A 19,059-nucleotide genomic window follows, 5' to 3' on the forward strand; every position below is an offset into this window, starting at 1 on the left:
CTACCCACACTAGGTGATCTTCACATCTACCATAATATTAAATAGGCATTTCCATCCTAATACCACCTAATAGCACATTGTCAGGCCCAGTTTCCTTTCTGAAATCTGCCCACCACTGACATGAAGGTAACATGAGCTTCCTCACAACCCCTGTGCAGCTGCCTTAGAATCATAGAAGGTTATCGCATGGGGGCAAAACCGTCCCCCGATGTGTTCTAACGAGCACGAGCGCGGGCGCGCACGGAGAGTGATGGGAACCCGATGGGGCCCAGAATGCTAGTTTACCGCACGGTGGAATGCCGCCGCTGCGCCCGGCGTTCCCATCGGGTTCCCGATGTGTTCCAGGAGGCGCCATTTCTGGGAACGCTTTTGAAACTGTTCCCAGAAATGGCGCCTCCTGGAACACATCGGGAACCCGATGGGAATGCCAGCGGCAGCGGCGGCATTCCACCGTGCGGTAAACTAGCGTTCTGGGCCCCATCAGGTTCCCATCACGCTCCGTGCGCGCCCACGCTCGTTAGAACACATCGGGGGACGGTTTTGCCCCCATGCGATAACCTTCATAGAGTTGGTAGGAATCCCAAGGACTATCTAGTCAAACTCCCTGCCAGTGCAGTAATAGACTGCTAATGAACACCCAAAAGTTGGCCATCCAACCTATTTAGAACACTTCCTTCCAAAGGAGTTTATCCCACTGTCAAACAGCTCTTACTGTCATATCCATTCCCCCTGCTCCCTACTTCAATTGGCTTTAAGGGCTCAGTTTATTTTATAATGTCATGTACCACAGTGAATAAATTTATGGCTTCTTGTGGGTCTATATTAAATGTAAAGTAAATGTAAAGTAAGCTGATTTCTTGTGACCTTTTATTTATATTGTGGGATTCTTTTCTTAGGCTAAAAATACCTACTGGTGCTCTGTTTGTCTCTAGACCTATATTCATGTGAATAGTGTTATTTTTTTCTTTCTTTCTTTGTTAAATGAAGCTGCTTCAATAATTAAAAAGAATGCAGGGACTGACAAACTGCAGACGTGGCAAAATATGCATGATCCGATATAATCTGAATGGCAAAGTGTCAGTGATCTGTATTATAAATAGTGTGTGTGAATCCCATATGATGTATTATTTATTTATTATAGATGCCTTTTTGCTTCATTAATAAACCCCAAATCAGAGAGAGAGATTATTCAGATGACGAGGGGGGATTCTTGACACCTGGAAGTATGATGGTATTTTGAATTGCTCAATTATTTCTTTGTACATTTCTTTCTTCAAACAAAAACCTGTTTAGTTTAAGTCATCGTTGTCAAAATTCAAGCTATTTTAGCTATGACCAGGAACATAGGCACAACTAGCCGTGGTGAACTCAATTTTGGTTGGAAAGGCAGGATCTACATTTAAGTAGTAGAAAACATTTGCCTCACAGACCACACAACTGTGTTCCTGTTTCATTTTCCATGGAAAATACTAATTTTAGGAATGGAAGTCAAAGGTTTCCTTGGGTCTATGGGCCGATTGTGTGGTACTTCCAGTTCACCTGAAGAGATGATTAACTTTGAAAAATAAATAAACAAACTCTTATTTCTCTTAGGTGGAGTCTGCAGAGGCCAGGATATTCCAGGAGCAGCCTGGCCCTGGAGTTGGCCCAGCCTCCCTCTGTTACCTGGTGCCCTCCTTCCAATGTTGGGCAGTTGTTGACACATGTGTCCCATCGTGCCACCTGGAATGGCCACCGCTGGCATGCATTGCTCACTCTGAAGTCAGAACAAGGCACCTAGCATTGATCACATGGCTGGAACTTCAGAGCAAGTGATGTGCACCAGTGGAAACCATGCCAAGTGACACAGTGGGACATGTGTGTGAACAGCTGCCCAGTGTCATAAAAAAGAACTCCAGATCTTCCAGCAAGATCCAGAGCAAATAGTGAATTTTTAAACTCATTTTTAAGAGGGATATATCTCTTTCTTTCTTTCTTTCTTTCTTTCTTTCTTTCTTTCTTTCTTTCTCAGGAGGGTAGCCTACCTAATGAAGCAGCATCAGCTTCCAGTAGTACTTGCTGGAGGAAAGCCATAATTTGGGGTCAAGCAAATACTTTGTATTCAGAAATTCGAAAGCCCAATCACTACTATATCAGATATCACTCTCATGTATGGGGGCGGGGGGTAAGAGATTATTCCAAAATACCTGCCAGACAACCCCTGGTGGTTACTAGCTAAAACCTTGTTGGTAACATTATTGTGTGCCTTCAAGACATGGCAATTTATGGAAATCCTAATGCAAAACTTTCACAGGTTTTCTAGAGCTGAGAGTGTGTGACTCACCCAAGGTGGGTCTCCATGGCCAAGGGAAGAAATAAACCCAGATCTCCAGAACCTCTACACCACTCTGGCTCTTGTTGGTGACTTAAATAGCTCCATTGTGTCATATTTTTGGAACTATGTGCAATTGTGGCAGGGTCATGGAAGAGAAAGTCATCTCTATAGCCTGCGAAAGCTGTTGTGCCAACTCCCAAGCAGCTCATGAACTAGCAGGGCAGCTTTCTATCATGACAAAGAATTCACAACCACATCACAGTGACAACTTCTTCCATCAACATGGCACCCATAGCCATTTCACCTGTGCACTGTGCTTCTAGTTATTCTGCTATCTCCAGCATAATTATACTAATTAACAAGACTGTAGCCACAGTAAAAAAAAAAAAAATCCAAGGCTAAATGAACGAAATGACCTGGCATAAGACATTTCCCCATGTACCTATAACTTTACTAGTATGTAGGGAGATCTTGTAGCACCTTTGAAACTGACTGAAAGAAAGAAGCTGGCAGCATGAGCTTTCGTAGACTTAAGTCTACTTCCTCAGATGCATTTATTAGAATAGTTAGCTTTCACATATGAAAATACCTTGCTATACCTGAAAGCAGGGATATAAAACTTTTGGTTGAATGTGTTGGATGACAATCCTCATCAGCCCTGACCACTTCCCATGCTGGCAGAATGAGTAAGATCCCGACAAACAAAATGAAGTACATAGCAGAACACATAGTAGAATTCACTTCCACAAGATATCTGCCAACTTGGAGTTCTTTAAAATGAGATTAGACCATTTTATGAGACTTTTGAGGGCTGCTAAACCTAATGACTATACCAGTTGATGGTATATCTACAACAGGAAGATACAATGGGGAGATGCTGCTCATCTCCTGTTCATAGTTTTTTCATGCAAATCTCATTGGCCACTATGCGGACAGAATGCTGGACTAGTTAGGCATTTGGACTGATCCAGCATGGTTGATTTTATGTTTCTATATGAGTGTAACTCTACTACCACCACCAAATGCTGGGGACAGATCAGGTTCAAGGAAGCAGAAGAGTGAAACTGAATAAGGAAATGAAATTGTAACATCAACCAGAATTAGTTGAGTGTTTTCAAGACCATTTAAAATGCTTTACTACCGTTCACTGGAAAACAAAGGAATATAAATACATCCAGCATGTGTTTGGCTTTGTTTCTTGCCAAACCATTTATTCAGCTTTGTTCACTATAATGGAGCAAGTAGCCATGTGTAGAAACTGTTGTGAAAGACAAACTTCATGTGCATGCTTCCTACAATGTAACTGAAAGGGAATCCTGTGAATTCACTCCCAAGGGGATAGAAAGAGCTGCACAATCATTGCAAGCTGTTACATCTCTGTGCTGTAGGAGAGCCAGTTTTAATTTTGTTGTTGTTGTATGCCTTCAAGTCATTTCTGACTTATGGCGTCCTATCATGGGTTTTCTTGGAAAGATTTGTTCAGGGGTTTTCCATTGCCTTCCTCTGAGGCTGAGAGCAAATGACTTGCTCAAGATCACCCAGTGGATTTCATGGCTACGATTTAGAAATTAAAAAAAAGATTACAATCCTAGAATTCCTCAGCCAGTACAGCCATGAGCTACTGCAGATGGGGGGATTCTGGAAATCCTAGTCCCCAAAGTAACTCTGAGCTGGTACAGACTAGCACTAAAATCTGCCTTGTGAGCAGTGTGGGGGAATGGTGTATGCATGATGCATGCCCCAACACTGCCTCGATCCAACCTGGAAGCCACCTGCCTGTCCCAATGTGGGTTGGCTTCACGGCGCTCCAGCGGTGTGGTGTTTAGATGCCACATGCTGCCTAAGCACCAAAAAGCTGCAGCAGTGGCAGTAAAAGAGGGTGACTTTTTTCCACCCCAAAAAGAAGTACATTTTGCCACTTCTTTCTTGGCTGAAAAAATACCAGATCAGCATGCTGCAGCCCCAATCTGGCAATCAAAGGGGTGGCATCAAGCCGCCTCTTTAGGGCCATCTGTTAGAAATAGCAAGCATGAGAGGAAGTAGGCTTCCGTGTAGAAAAGCTCATGCTTCTTTCCTTCAGTTAGTCTGAAAAATGCTACAAGATCCCTTTTCCTACTGATTTTCCAGACTAACATGGCTATGTCTTTGATTTCTGTTAGAAATGGGGATGAAGAAAGTTTGGTTCACATTTTAATTTTAGCTGACTTTGTAAACACTTTTCCTACCCATATGAATCTCTCTCTCTCTCTCTCTCTCTCTCTCTCTCTCTCTGTGTGTGTGTGTGTGTGTGTGTTCTATATATACCTCTTCAAATTTTGTGAGGTACTTCTCCAGGTAAAAAAAACTGGATACCAAAATACGTATATCAGACTAAATGTTTAGAAAAATGCATATAACAATCAAGTTAACATATAAAAAACAATTGGAGTAAGAAAAAGTGTTTTAATGTGTTTATGGCGCATTACAATGCGCACAAAGTACGTGCTCCGCGCATGCTAGGGTTGCGCGAGAACGTGCTAGGGTTAGGAAGCGGCGTTGCTTCCACATGCCCCTAACCCTAGCATGTGCAGAGTGCACACAAAATGGCAGCACCTGTTCCACATGGGGGCTGCCATTGCTACGTCACGGCCACGCCACCTCCAAACGGGGCGGCGCGGAAGTGACGTACTGGGGCTGCGCGAGTGCGCCTGGGGTGCCCTTTCTGTGGCCCTGGAAGGAGCTCTGTTTCGGAGCTCCTTCCACCTTTGCGTCGCTGGGCGCAGCCTTTACATGGCTGCACCAGCGACGCAGAGCAGAAAGGGGCCAAGCAGCCCTTTTCTCCTCCTCCCCACCGCTGCCGGGTGTCCTTGGGGCTTGAAACCCCAAGGACACCCCTTTCCAGGCTGCGGGGAAGCGGCCTTTTGACGCTTCCCCACAGCCTGGAAAGCAGCGTATCTGGGCCTCAGAGGCTGCCGTTGTGGCAGCTGAGGCCCCGATCTGGCGGGGAAAGAGCTGTTACAGGCGCGCCCCAAACGGGCGGTCTGTAACGTGCCTATATTAGACAAAAATTGAACACAACATCTGTATATGAAGATAAATTGGCATGCAAATACAAATATGGTGAACTTTTTTTAATGATTTAAGATCTGAAAAATAAGAAACAAGGACAAACACTGACTGATTAGTCTATTAAAAAGTTGTGGCAGAGAGAGCTCACATACCAATAATTACTTGGTACTGTATTTGTTTCTCTGTTCCTAAGTAGTGTTGAACTGCAGTGGATGAAAACTGCAGGCACACTTCATGAAAAACTTTATTCTTGTTTTAAAAGATATAAATCCTATGCTCCAATTTAGCACAATTATTAAAGCACAGGATGTTTGTTCTCTATCTTCTCATTTCTTCTCTAATGAGAGAGGAGAAAGGAAAAGCATGAGAATTCCATCTGGACTTGAACTTGTGACCCTTTTAATTAGTGAAATAGTGCATTGACACAAGGCTTATAGGACTGGCTCATATTAGGATACAGGATTTATTATGGTTTAAGGTGGACTCAGTGACACTTTGCAATGCTCACAGCAAAGCTGAATTGTCAAGCTAAAGTTAAAAACATAGATGCTCAGTCGGAAACCGGGAGAGTAATCTGGCTACTCAGATTAAGAAACAACAAACTAGTACTTGCAGATACAAGCCATTTGTCCTCTCCTGTGATGATAAGAAATATATTTAAAAGATGTATGTGCCAAGATTTGACAAATCATGATAGGCAGAAATGCAAAATGTTGCACTGTCTCTTTTTCTTAAATACAGGCTCTCAAATGAATGTAGCTGAGCTTGAAAACATTACTTTGATAGACTGCCACACTTGCTGGTGGGTTCTGGAAGGAAAAAATAATTCTCAAAACTATTTTATTTTATTTATTTATTTCCGAACTTCCACTCCAAAACAACTCATCTTACAAATTAAAACAAAAGCAGCTAGTTTAAAAATATAAAGGCTCAACATTAAAAAGTATTTATACTGTTAGAAGCACTAAAAGCAATTGAAAACATGGAACATATTTTAAAGTAGTTTTTTAAAAGAAAGAAAAAAAAAACAACACAAATAAGACAATACACCACCCTCTTAAAAGCCTAGCTCAGCCGGCCAATTTTTGAAGTTGGAAGCTCCCCGATTTTGAAAAAGTGCTGGCTGAATGAGGCTTTGACCCAGGATGCATCTGGATGGCAGCATCTGGCTAGATAGGCAGCAATTTAGGTATGATAACATCCGGGAGCATCCTGGATCCTGAATTCAAGCTGGAAGGGGTAAACTGGCTTATTTGTTCATGGGATAAGCTCCTACTTTTGCACTTTGAACTCAGTTTGCAGCAGTTACATTGAGGGCAAAGGTGGAAAGTGAGAAGAGGCCAAAGAAACTGTGGCATTTTAAAAGCAGCTGAAAAAGTGGAACAACAGAGAGTTATTTGGGAATGTCCCCACCAAATTGGGACAGTTGGAGGGTATGCCACTATTTAAACCTTCAATAGGATAGAATTTACCCTCTTTTTGGCCAGACAAAGGGAATCTAGTGTAGTCAAGGTCTGCAAAGAAACCTTAGGGTGGTCACATATAGCAGGTCTGCACTTTGCCCATCTCACAGAGCAGGCACGGCATCCCATTATGACACAGGCTGAGCTACTGTTACCCTACAGAAGGGCAGAGAAGTAGAAAGGACTTGAAATGATAAGGGTAGAGAAAAAGGATGGGATGGGCCTGTGAGGACATGCAAGGGGTAGGGATTAAAACAAAAGGAAGGAAGAAATTTGAGAATGGAAGGAAAACCAGAGGGCAGGGTAAGGCAGATGGGAAGAATGCACAAGAGTGAGTGAGCTGAGGAGGACTTAAGCATATGCATACTGATTGGCAACAACAAACCACAATAATCCTTAAAAGCCTCATTATATATGTGCTGACCTATTTGTCAGGGCTTCCAACATCATATTTGAGGCTGCATCTGCACTGCAGAAATAATGCAGTTTTATAATGCTTTAACTGCCAGTGCTCCATCCCATCAAAATCTGGGATTTGTGGTTTGTTGTGGCACCAGAGCTCCTTAACAGAGCAGGCTAAATATCTAACAAAACTGCAAATCCCAGAATTCCATAGTATTGAGCCATGGCAAATAGAGTGGTGTCACACTGCATTATTTCCGCAATGCAGATGCAGCCTGACTCTAGTCAGGGGGCTAGTAGAGCAGCAGTGGGAATTCTGTGGACTTCCAAAAGTTGTTGAACTACAAGTTAAAGGAACCCTAGTTGGCACAACCAAGTGGGGAAGCACTCTTCTCTAGCTCCAATGAATTGCTTTTCTTCTTACCTACTTTCTTCACTGTCCAGCTCTCACATCCATACATGGTGATGGTGAATACAATAGCTTGTACCATTATAACTTTAGTGTTCAGTTGTACTGTATATCTTTAACTTGGTAATAAGAAAAAAATAACTGCAGGTTTCTCACATCAGATAGCTTGAGAAGCACTGGCATAAATGATTATTGTTCAGTTCAGTCATATTAAATCGGGCCAAAAACTCCTATACTTCCATTCTAAAGAATATCACATGCCAACTTATAATATGGTAGAAGGCCTGGCACTAAGTTCTTTGTGTGTAGACCAGATAGCAACAGCAATAGTATTTACAATTCTATACCACTTAATAGTAAACTCAGCACACTCTAAACAATTTACAATCAGTTGGACAATTGCCCCAACAAACTGGGTTCTCATTTTATCAGCCTTCAAAAGGATGGAAGGCTGAGTCAACCTTGGAGTCCTGGGATCAAACTCACAACCTTGTGCCTGCAGTACGGGCATTTAACCATTGTGCCACCAGGGCCATGTATATGTGGGACAGATGTTTAGCATTTTCCACCTTCATTCTCCATGTAGAAAAGAATTCTGTTATCTCAGGAATGTTTTCTTCAACTTGTCTTGCTTAGAAAGAACCAGAATAATCCACATATGGATTGGATTAACATAGCCTTTCTCAACCCCTAGTAATTTCCAGATAAATTGGACTACAACGCCCACCATCCTGAGCCAACATTTTCCATCCACTCTTGCCACAATCTAGAATCATGACACATGAAAGGTGGGGGGGGGGGTCAGGAAATCATCTCTTGTGTTTAGAAAACTCATAATAATACCATAATTAAAGGTCTCTGTTTCTTGTCCTGACCTCAGAGGAGGAGCTGAACAATCACTTACTATCTGAGATATTTAGCCATCATCAAAATAGAATCATAGAATCATAAAGTTGGAAGAGACCACAAGGGCCATCCAGTCCAACCCCCTGCCATGCAGGAAATCTCAATCAAAGCATCCCCGACAGATGACCATCCAGCCTCTGTTTAAAGACCTCTAAGGAAGGAGACTCCACTACACTCTGAGGGAGTGTGTTCCTTACTGTCAGGAAGTTCCTCCTAATGTTGAGGTGGAATTTCTTTTCCTGGAGCTTGCATCCATTGTTCCGGGTCCTAGTCTCTGGAGCAGCAGAAAACAAGCTTGCTCCCTCCTCAATATGACAACCCTTTGAATATTTAAACAGGGATATCATATCCCCTCTTAACCTTCTCTTCTCCAGGCTAAACAACCCCAACTCCCTAAGTCGTTCCTTATAGGGCAAGGTTTCCAGACCCTTCACCATTTTAGTCACCCTCCTTTGGACACGTTCCAGTTTCTCAACGTCCTTTCTGAATTATGGTGCCCAGAACTGGACACAATATTCCAGGTGGGGCCTGACCAAAGCAGAATATGGTGGCACTATTACTTCTCTTGATCTAGACACTATACTTTTATTGATGCAGACTAAAATTGCATTGGCTTTTTTAGCTGCCGCATCACACTGTTCACTCATGTTCAACTTATGTCTACCTGGACTCCTAGATCCCTTTCACACGTGGTTTCGTTTAGCCAGGTGTCCCCCAACCTATATCTGTGCATTTTATTTTTCCACCCTAAGTGCAGTACCTTACATTTCTCCTTGTTGAATTTCATTTTGTTCGCTTTGGCCCAGCTTTCTAGTCTATTCAGGTTATTCTGAATTTTGATCCTGTCCTGTGGAGTATTAGCTCTTCCTCCTAATTTGGTGTCATCTCCATATCACCAGAATTTGAACAACCATGACTAGGACTGGAACAAGCTCTTCTGAACAGCACATTCCATGGCTGCTACAGATAGTGAAATCCCAGTTCTTCACAAAACAGCAGAGGTTGCAATCTACTTATAAGAAATGGCATCAAAGAGGAGGTAGTGGATGCTTTCCCAGCCAACATTTCCTCCCTACAAACTCTTCTCACTGAAAAGCTAGCAGGGGGAGCAGCAGAAGATGGAAGTTGCATGGAAAATGTGGCAGGAAGGGAAAGGGTTCTCTTCTAACAGTTTTCTGCAAACTTTCTTCTTCCAATGTTTTTCTGAAGGACAACCAGTGGATAGAGGAGTTTCACTCAACAAGGGTAGGCACAGCCTAAGGTTGGAGACCTAAATCTCTGTGTCTTTACCCAGCTTTTTCTTGGCTGTGTAGGATTTGAATATATTGTAGTTTGCCTTGTTTTCTTTCCTCATGAGCATCTAATACTGTTTTTTTAAAAGCCATTTCAGTTATGTGATTTTCTTATCTGTATACCTCTGAGAGTGCCATTACAAGACTTTATAAACAGCTGCTAAGTTTTATCGGCCTGTCATTTGGGTTTTCATTATGCCAGATAACAATCTCCCTCATATCTTTTGAGAAGATATAATGTGATTGTTTAAAAAAAAAAAAGACAGAGAATAGCAGAAGAAAAAAATCGAAAAAAAGAAAAGGAAATCAAGTCAACGTTGTCCTTTGCTTCATCAGCTGTAACCTCAACAATGTCAGCACAGTTACTGCTGCCTTTTCTTCAGCTGTAATCCAAGGGGGGGGGGGGGGAATTATCACTGTCATTACTTTTGTACTCAGTAGGATCTACTCTTTTATTTATTTATTTCCCCTCCCAACACGGCCAACAGTATCTATTGCGCTGGGGCTTCTTATCTGGAATGTAGTAATATCTGGCCCCGGCTTTGCTTAGCCCTGGCTGCTTTGCAGCATAGCACAGATGGAATGAAAAGAAGGGATGAGAGGCAATTGTCAACAGTTCCTCCTTTTGCATATGGATGGCTATTACTCATGTAATTTGACAGTTCTTGACTCTCAGCTGTATAATGGCAGCAAAATGGTAAGAATTTCAGCAGCCCAACTTCTGTCTTACTTCAAGATAAGCTTATCAACTGTAGCCCGAATCCCTGTAGCTTATGAACAGATGAAAACTCATGTCATGTTGAACTGCTCCTTGGATACTTAATTTTAACTGTTTTTTCCCCATCCCTACATACAAATACACACATACACAAGTATAATTTAAAGCATTTTGCCTGTCTGTTTTTATGGTACACAAATTCACACTCTTGGTCTCTGTGTTACCAAATCAGGGGATGTCATCTAAAAGGACCAAAGCAAACAGCATATTTAAGCATTGCACCTGATTTGCCAACTACTGTGGGTATATTTTGAACATTACAGATTTCTGCATTGATTGTTTATTTGTTTGGCTCTAGAATTTGTGCTTCTGGACTGATTTTGCAATGCATATCCAGGCTGAACTCGCAGATATTTTTCTGCAACTTCTAGACAGGGTGGCAAATTTCAATTTTTTTCTCTGAAAAATGTGGAAATTGGTCCAACATACATGGAACATGTTATGAACCAAATTTAAAGGATTATAAGTTCTATCATTCAGAAGTTTTATTCAGATCATGCTTACTTCTGCTTCACTATATAAAATCACCAACATCAACCCAAGCAACAATGGGTCAGAAAGTTGACCATAAGGTCAAAACAAGGAAGAATCATGCTGGAAGAAAAGTATCTTGAATCAAGGAAAAATTAATAAGCTATAGAGTTGTTAGTACAATGAACCCTTGGTATCCATTGGGGTTTGGTTCTAGGGCACACATCTCTGGAGTGACACAATGTCGTGTGATAGTCCCCTTTCAGGGGCTGTATTATTGTAATTCCACTTCACTTGCATGTGCGATCAGGCTCTAGGTGCCCTAGGCTCATGCAAAAGCAAACTACTAAAATCTCTCCTAGTTTGTGTGCACTTCCTCATTAATAACTTTTGCCTTCTTGACCACACTCTGATGTTGCTTGGTTTTCATCTGTGAAATGCACTGAAATAAATGAACATATGTGTAGTATCAAATGTGAGCACACACCTAAAGGAAAGGTTAGAAAATATTCCATCCTAATTCTGTATGTTTATAAATACAGTGGACCCTTGTTATACGCTGGGGTTTGGTTCCAAGATCCCCCGTGTATAACAAAATCCGTGTATGCTCAAGTCCCATTAAATATAATGACATAGCAAAATGGTGTCCCTATTTTAAAATAGAACATCAAGGTAAATTTAGACTTTTTTGGAACATTTTCAAACCATGTATGCTTAAATCCGTGTATAAGAAGGGCCAACTGTATAACCTATGGTATGCTGGGTTATTTCTACTCAACCAACAGAAGGTTCACCACTAGAACAACAGGAAGTTGTTTGCTGTACCTTCATTAGTACGAGCCAGATCTTCTCACAATGTTAACAAAAAAGGTTATGCACTTTTCATTTTATTCAGTTTTATTATACTTCAGTGATTAGTTTTGCCTCCATTTTCCATTTGTTATGCATTTGCAGCATTTGGGATGGGACAAGCTATACATTTAAATAAACAAATCAATCAATAAACAAGTAAGTACAATCCAACCATTTATTTGTTCATCAAAACATTTATGTTCTGCCTTTCTGTATTTAAAAAAGGTACACACTGCCCCCAGGCAGCTAACAAATCTCACTACAAATATTACAACCAAACAAAAAGAATTAAAAGAGCTACCAGTTAAAAGATCAAAGAAAAAAAGATTGGGCAGGACATGAATGCTGTGTGTCATAACTGCATCTTTTCAACTCATTGGAACATCAGCAGTGGGTTGAATAGGCTTCCCTTGGGAGGGCATTCCACAATTGTGATACCCAGGATTGCCAGTTCAGGATTACCCAGATCTTGAGGTTTCCAAGACAAAATCTGAGACCAAAATTTGAGAGGACATATTTTCCGTTTGGAATTTAAGACAGAAATCTTACCTGCAGGGTGAAGATGCAATGAGGGGATTATCCCTTCTAATTTACTCATGGAGAGAGGATAAGGAACACTTATCATAGGGATAAGGGACACTTAATCATATAGAATTCTATGATTCCATCTAGCCTACTTTGTTCTAGCCAGAAGGTGGGTGCAGAGCAGAGTGGAGGGTAAGCTCTGGTGCAACAACAACTGGGAGGGGAGAAAGTAAAGAGACCCTCCTGGAGAATCTTTGCAAGCTGCAACAACAACAACAAAACAGTTAAGTCTTGCAGACTGTACCAAGTTGTTGCTTTAGTAGCTGAGCTAGAAATTTTTACAATGTTATTTCCTCTTGCCTCACCGAAAAGGGAGAACCTGCACTCTGGAGGCTCAGGCCATGGGATCTGGCAATCCTAATGGTACTACAACCTAAGAGCCCCTGCTATGTATACTGAAATGTTAAAAGAGCATGACATTCAAACTGTAGAGGCAATAAAATAAACAGTTGTATATCTGGACTGCAGAGTTATAATAAAGTTTTACTAGTTTAAGTGACATGACTTCCCCTGAAGGACTTGGGGAGTTGTACATTGCTGAATGGCTAGGAATTCTGTACAAGAGTTCCCTAGAGTATCTTCCTTGAACTACAGTGCATAAATTTCCGATGGAAAAGATAATTACTGTTAAAATAGTAGATCTTCAACAATGACGGTGACAATGATGAGAATCTGAAGAATTTTACTCCACTTTTCAGCTGAAAGAGCACCTTACAATGAGCAATAATACCATCTTCCTGCAAGCTAGGGTATTTTCATACTACACAGTTATAGCACCATGATTCATGTTAACTGCTGTAGTTCCATCCTATGGAATCCTAGGGTTTATACTCTGATAACGTACCTAAACTCTCTGGTTCAGAATCCTTAATGCTGATCTCTAAGCTGCAAATCCTAGGATTCCATAAGAAGGTGTTGCCATGGCAGTTAAAATGGCATCATAGCACTATAAATATGTACTGTACATATAGGATCCTGCTGCTCTCTAGAGACTTTGGACCTCTCATTATGCCAGACCATTGACCATGCTGGGTGGAAATGATGAGATGTGATTTTAGGGAAAGCCATGACAATTTAGCATATGCCTGCAAAACCAACACAAGACACATCAATGCGATGCCCCAGGGTGCAAATGGTGCCTTGGTGGCATTGAGGTAAGGAGCTCAATTTCAGAGCTCCTTTTTGCAGTGGATCATTGTTGCAGCCATGCGGTTGGCGCAGCAATGATCCAGAGGAGAAAGGGACGACTTCTGGCCACCCCTTTCTTCTAATCTGCACCAGGCCATTACCATAATTCCATCATCATTACAGTTGATGGAACAAGAAGTCGATAATTTCTGTGAATGTGTAAACCCAACTGTTGATATCTACATACCAGCAATGATGGCCACAGTGCAGTATCTGGAATTGGAGCTATGAGATGTACCTATAACACTTTCCCATTCAACATCCACCTATCCAATATTTCTCAGTTGCAGCCCTGTAAACCTAGGCATTTCCTGGTTGGTAGAGAGCAGGAGGAGAGTCAGCATGGTGCAATGGTTTGAGTGTAACCCTGGAGACTAGGATTCGATTCCAGCTCAGACATGAAACCCACTGGATTACCTTGAGTAAGTCACATGCTCTTAGCCTCAGAGGAAGGGAGTGGCAAACTTCCTCTGAAAAAAATCTTGCCAAGAAAGCTTTATGATGTTAGTGTAGAGTCTCTGTACATCAAAAACAACCCGAAGGCACACAACAGTGAGAGAGCATGCAGGAGGCATAGGAAACATACATCCAGCTAATTTACTACAGCTGGATTCCCTGGAAGACACATCTTTCAGGTTATTTGATATTTAGGAGCCTCGGTGGCACAGTGGTTAAATGCCAGTAGTGCAACAACAAGGTTGTGAGTTTCATCCCAGGCTTCCAAGGTTGACTCAGCCTTCCATCCTTTCATAGGTTGGTAAAATGAGCACCCAACTTGTTGGGGGGCTACTGGCTTACAGGCGGGTTACAACCCGCCACTTGGGACGTCCTCAGGAGTCCCAGTTTAAAAAAGGGGCGTCTCTTCCAGATGCCCCTATTCCTGTTACGGACTCTGTCCGTAACAAATGGCGGCGGCCGTTCCACATGGCCGCCGCCATCTTGACGTAACAGACACTGTGCGTCCGCACATCACGTGGCGCTAATGACATCGCGAGTGCGCCATTGGCACCTCGCGGCGTCATTAGCACGCCGCCAGAAGCAGCTCCATTTTGGAGCTTCTTTTTTGCTCCGTAAGGGAGCCGCGCAGTTTGGCTGCGGCGGCTCCCTCGCGGAGCAAACAGCAGTGCCGGGAGACCGCCGCAAAGCGGTGGTTTGTAACGCCTCCCAGATTGCAAATCACTTAAGAGAGTACTTAACTCACTATGAAGCAATATACAAATGTAAATGCTATCGCTATGTATGACACTCTGAGATCTTTTGATATGTGAGCAGGATGGAAATGTTTTAACAATAATTAATAAGTGGTCCCAAAATCCCAGCAGATGATGATGTTGCTCTGTGGACAGCTATAGGAAAATAGCTGGATACTTTTCTGTTGCTCCCCCTGCTCTTTACCAACCTGGGGCCCATTCACAATTAAAGTATTATTGGCGGGTTACAGACCGCCCGTTTGGGGCGAGCGGCACCCGCCCCTTTCCCCGCTGTATCGGGGCCTCAGCGTCCAGAGCGGCATCCGCTGAGGCCCCGATCCACCGCTTTTCAGGCTGCGGGGAAGCGGCAAAAGGCCCTTTCCCCGCAGCCTGGAAAGGGGTGTCCTTGGGGCTTCAAGCCCAAGGACACCCCGCGGCGGTGGGTAGGAGGAGAAAGGGGCCGCTTGGCCCCTTTCTCCTTTGGTCCACTGGGTGCAGCTATGTGAAGGCTGCGCCCAGCGGACCAAACCAGGAAGGACCTCCGAAACAGAGCTCCTTCCTGCTCCACGCTAAGGGCGCACTAAGCGCCCTGGCACGGAGCGAGGACGTCACGTCCGCTCCGACCCATATAGAGGCGGCGCGGCCATGACGTCCTGATGGCGGTGGCCGTGTGGAACAGCCGCCGCCATTTTGTGCGCACGGAGCACGCACTAGAGTTAGGGGGTGTGGAAGCACCACCCCTTTCTAACCCTAGTACACGCTCCGCACGTACTTTCTAGCCCATTTGTAACGGGCCAGTATTCTATTTTAAATACTATGGTTCCATCCTATGGAATTCTGGGGTTTGTAGTGTGGCGAGGCACTAGAGCTCTCTAGTTCAGAATTCTAAATGCTCCCACCTTAAACTACAAATCCCAACCTCTGCAAAAACCAAAAAGGTGAGTTCTGATGGTGTACTTCCAACTTACACCCTTGACATTTACCAACAGGATGTCAGACAATGTTTGGTACTACTAATGAAATTGTACTAATAATACACTCTGGAAAAGAAAAGTACAATAGTACTTTTGGTACAATAAAGAAGGCATCATCTAAGCCATTGGTCACCACCCAAAATGTTCATCTTCTGTGGATACCAGAAATTTGAAACAGACTGCCTGAAGTACATTATTAGGCATGGGGAAGAATTTCATTTACTCTGCACATTTAAATGAAATGACCTAATTTAAATGGCCTGAAGGAATATGTGGAATGGAACACAGTTACCCTTGAGATTGTGCACTTCTACATATTTGGGGATGCAGTTCTAGACTTTTAAAAAAATTATGTATGAAAATGATTGAAACAGAGACACCTATATACAGAAAAATACGTATATAAAGGAGAATTGAAAACAATATGCATATTGGGAAAGTTACATTGAAAAATATGTATGTTTAAGGAAAGTGTGTACAAAATATGTAAGTTAAGGAAAACTACATTCAAAATTAAATATGAATTTTCTTGTCTTTCATTCACAGCCTGGGGCAGAAATGGATCATAATAGACTTCTGAGGAAATCACATGCAAAATTGTTGTGAACTGATTTGTTCTAGTTCAATTTCCCTAATCTGGTGTTCTCTGGATGTGTTGGATTACATTGCCCATCCATGAGGCCAAATGGGGCACTACCCCCTTTACAGGCTCAGGCTACCCCCGGATAGCCCATTCTTGCAATCTCATTATTTATAACCATTCCATAAGGTGGCAGCAGCTGTTACCTTCCCCTTGGCCAATCTCTCAGTGTTTCATTTGCAAAATTCAGCAGGCAGTAAATGTTACTGCATTAGAAGACTGGAGCAGCTAGAAAGTCTTGTGTAGCCCACATTTTTCAAAAGAGACTTCTGTATGGCACTGTAGAAAGCTAGGCTTGGCCACCAAAATGAAAATCTTAAGAAATTAGACACTGGTAAAAGAAAAAGTCATTCCTGGATACAATTTGTAAGAAACCTTTAGGATTTCTCTCGAAGATTTAAAGTATTTTTATTTATGAAGTCTTCCCTGACCTCGATGTTCATTGCATGCATGCACATTGTTAGTTTTAAATGAAAAGTTTGCTGTATCATGTCAGACTCCTTTTCTTTTCTATAGTGTAAGAATATATCCCTATTGTTACCATGTCATTTCTGCCTCTGGTTCCAACTTTTCTATTAAAGAAGTAATACCAGGGGACACAACTGCTTCACTAACTGAAATATACTTACCCATTTTTCAAAGTCTTCCACTCACTTTCTCTTCTGTTTTTTTTTTTTTTTTTGGGGGGGGGGGGTTTGCATATTTGATAGTCCAATGAGACAGTGTTGCAGTCCCCTAAAGACAATGGCCTCTGGATCCACTGAAATTGTGGACCATTGAGTTAGATGTTTCAGGTTAGAAGCTACACTGCAATGCCATTACAAAGGAGGAGAAGGGGGATAAATCCAGAATTAATTGGCTGTTTATACTGTTATCTTGAATTAAACCTGAACTCTCCCTAGAAGCCAAGATGATGAAACTGAGGCTGTCGTACTTTGGTCACATCAGGAGCAGACATGACTCATTAGAAAATGCTATGGAGATTATTGTATTGAATTTAAGGAGTCTTATCCTCGAGAGGGTACCAGCACCTTTAATTTTAAAAGCAGGTGTCATCACACTCAACTGCGGCCAGTCGAATGCAGACCATATACAGCCCAGCTTTGTAAAAACGTGAAAATCCCATTTTTGAAATCTGCAGAATAAGCTCATCTGGTATCTGGGCTGTATACAGGCTGCATTTGCCCGGCTGTGGCTGAGCACCTGTTTTTAAAATTAAAGGCTCCTGTATCTTGTAGAGGGCAGTAGAAAGAGAAGGAGACCATATGCCAGATGGCTATCAGGGAGGTCATGGCCTTCAATCTATAGGACCTAAGCAGAGCAATAGAGGATAGGGTGTCTTGGAGATGTCTCATCCACAGGATCTTCATGAATCAACTCGAGGGCACTTAAGAACAACTGTTGGCTTTAACTTCACCTTCCATTGGTACCCTAACCTATACCATCCATCACTTCCCCTGCCCCAGTTCCCACAATCAGGTTGTGGAGGGTTCCTGTTGTGCCCCTCACCCCTTGAGAACTCTGAAGAGAAGAAGCAGATTTCAGCAAATGCCTGAAAAGCCAGTCAAGAAGATCTTTTTTCTGTTGAGCAGGTCTGTTCAGGATCAGAGGAAGAGGGGAGCGAGAGCCCCAGTCCTAGGGAAAGATAGCAGCTCAACTATGTCATCCAGACTCTTCCTCTCAGATTCAGAAGGAGGCTGCAATGAAGGTCTGGAGAAGAGGAGAGCTGAAGAACGCTTCCATTAAATACAGTTGGGAATCTGGGTGTGGCTGAACATCTGTGCCTATAAAGGCAGATAAGAACCACCTGCTCATTGTTGAGAACAGTAACATTCCTGGCTTTCAGCTCTTCAGATGGTTCCCTTGTTCCTGATAGATTTATAACTCCTGGATTGCTGATCAACATAACTATGGATATCACCTGAACCTCTGGCTCCTTTCAACAGCATTCTTGACCAGCCAGCAATGTCACAACTTTCTGACACTGAAACCCGGCTTCTTTCTGGCCACAACTCATGGACTCAGAACACCTGAACTTCATTAAAACTGGACTGTTACAACTGATACCTCCTCTGACCATGGGACAATTTACTCCAATCTGTAACAGTGAACATCCCTGTACAGCTCTGCCGGAAAGTACCTTAATGCTAAAAATCTGTTTCTCTTCCTCAAGAACCTTGGGGGAGTTGGGGAAGAATCTATTAGTTAATCTTTGTTCAGTGTTTTTTGAAAATATGAGGATGGGGGGGGGGGGGGAGGAACACTGCCTAGTATTCTTATCAATAATATATTCTTATTTTCTTGTTTGGATTCTTTTAGTTAGTTCACAAGAAAAGGCCTCTTGAGAGGTACTCCTCATTTTCATGCGAGCCCCAGGGGGACAGGAGTTGTATTGCTCTGAAGTTACCTTTCTACTGGCAGGCAGAGGCGACAACTGGTCCAGAGACACCAGGGATCTCTGGAATTTAAACTTGTTAGGTGTTTTGCTTAATACAGCTGAGCTGGAATTTATGCTGGTATTGAAGATTTTCGGAGCTAGGGTATGTT

Source organism: Sceloporus occidentalis, unplaced genomic scaffold (genome assembly GCF_023333645.1).
Source record: "Sceloporus occidentalis isolate IW3139 unplaced genomic scaffold, rSceOcc1.0.p SCAF_3, whole genome shotgun sequence".
Classification (NCBI taxonomy): Eukaryota; Metazoa; Chordata; class Lepidosauria; order Squamata; family Phrynosomatidae; genus Sceloporus; species Sceloporus occidentalis.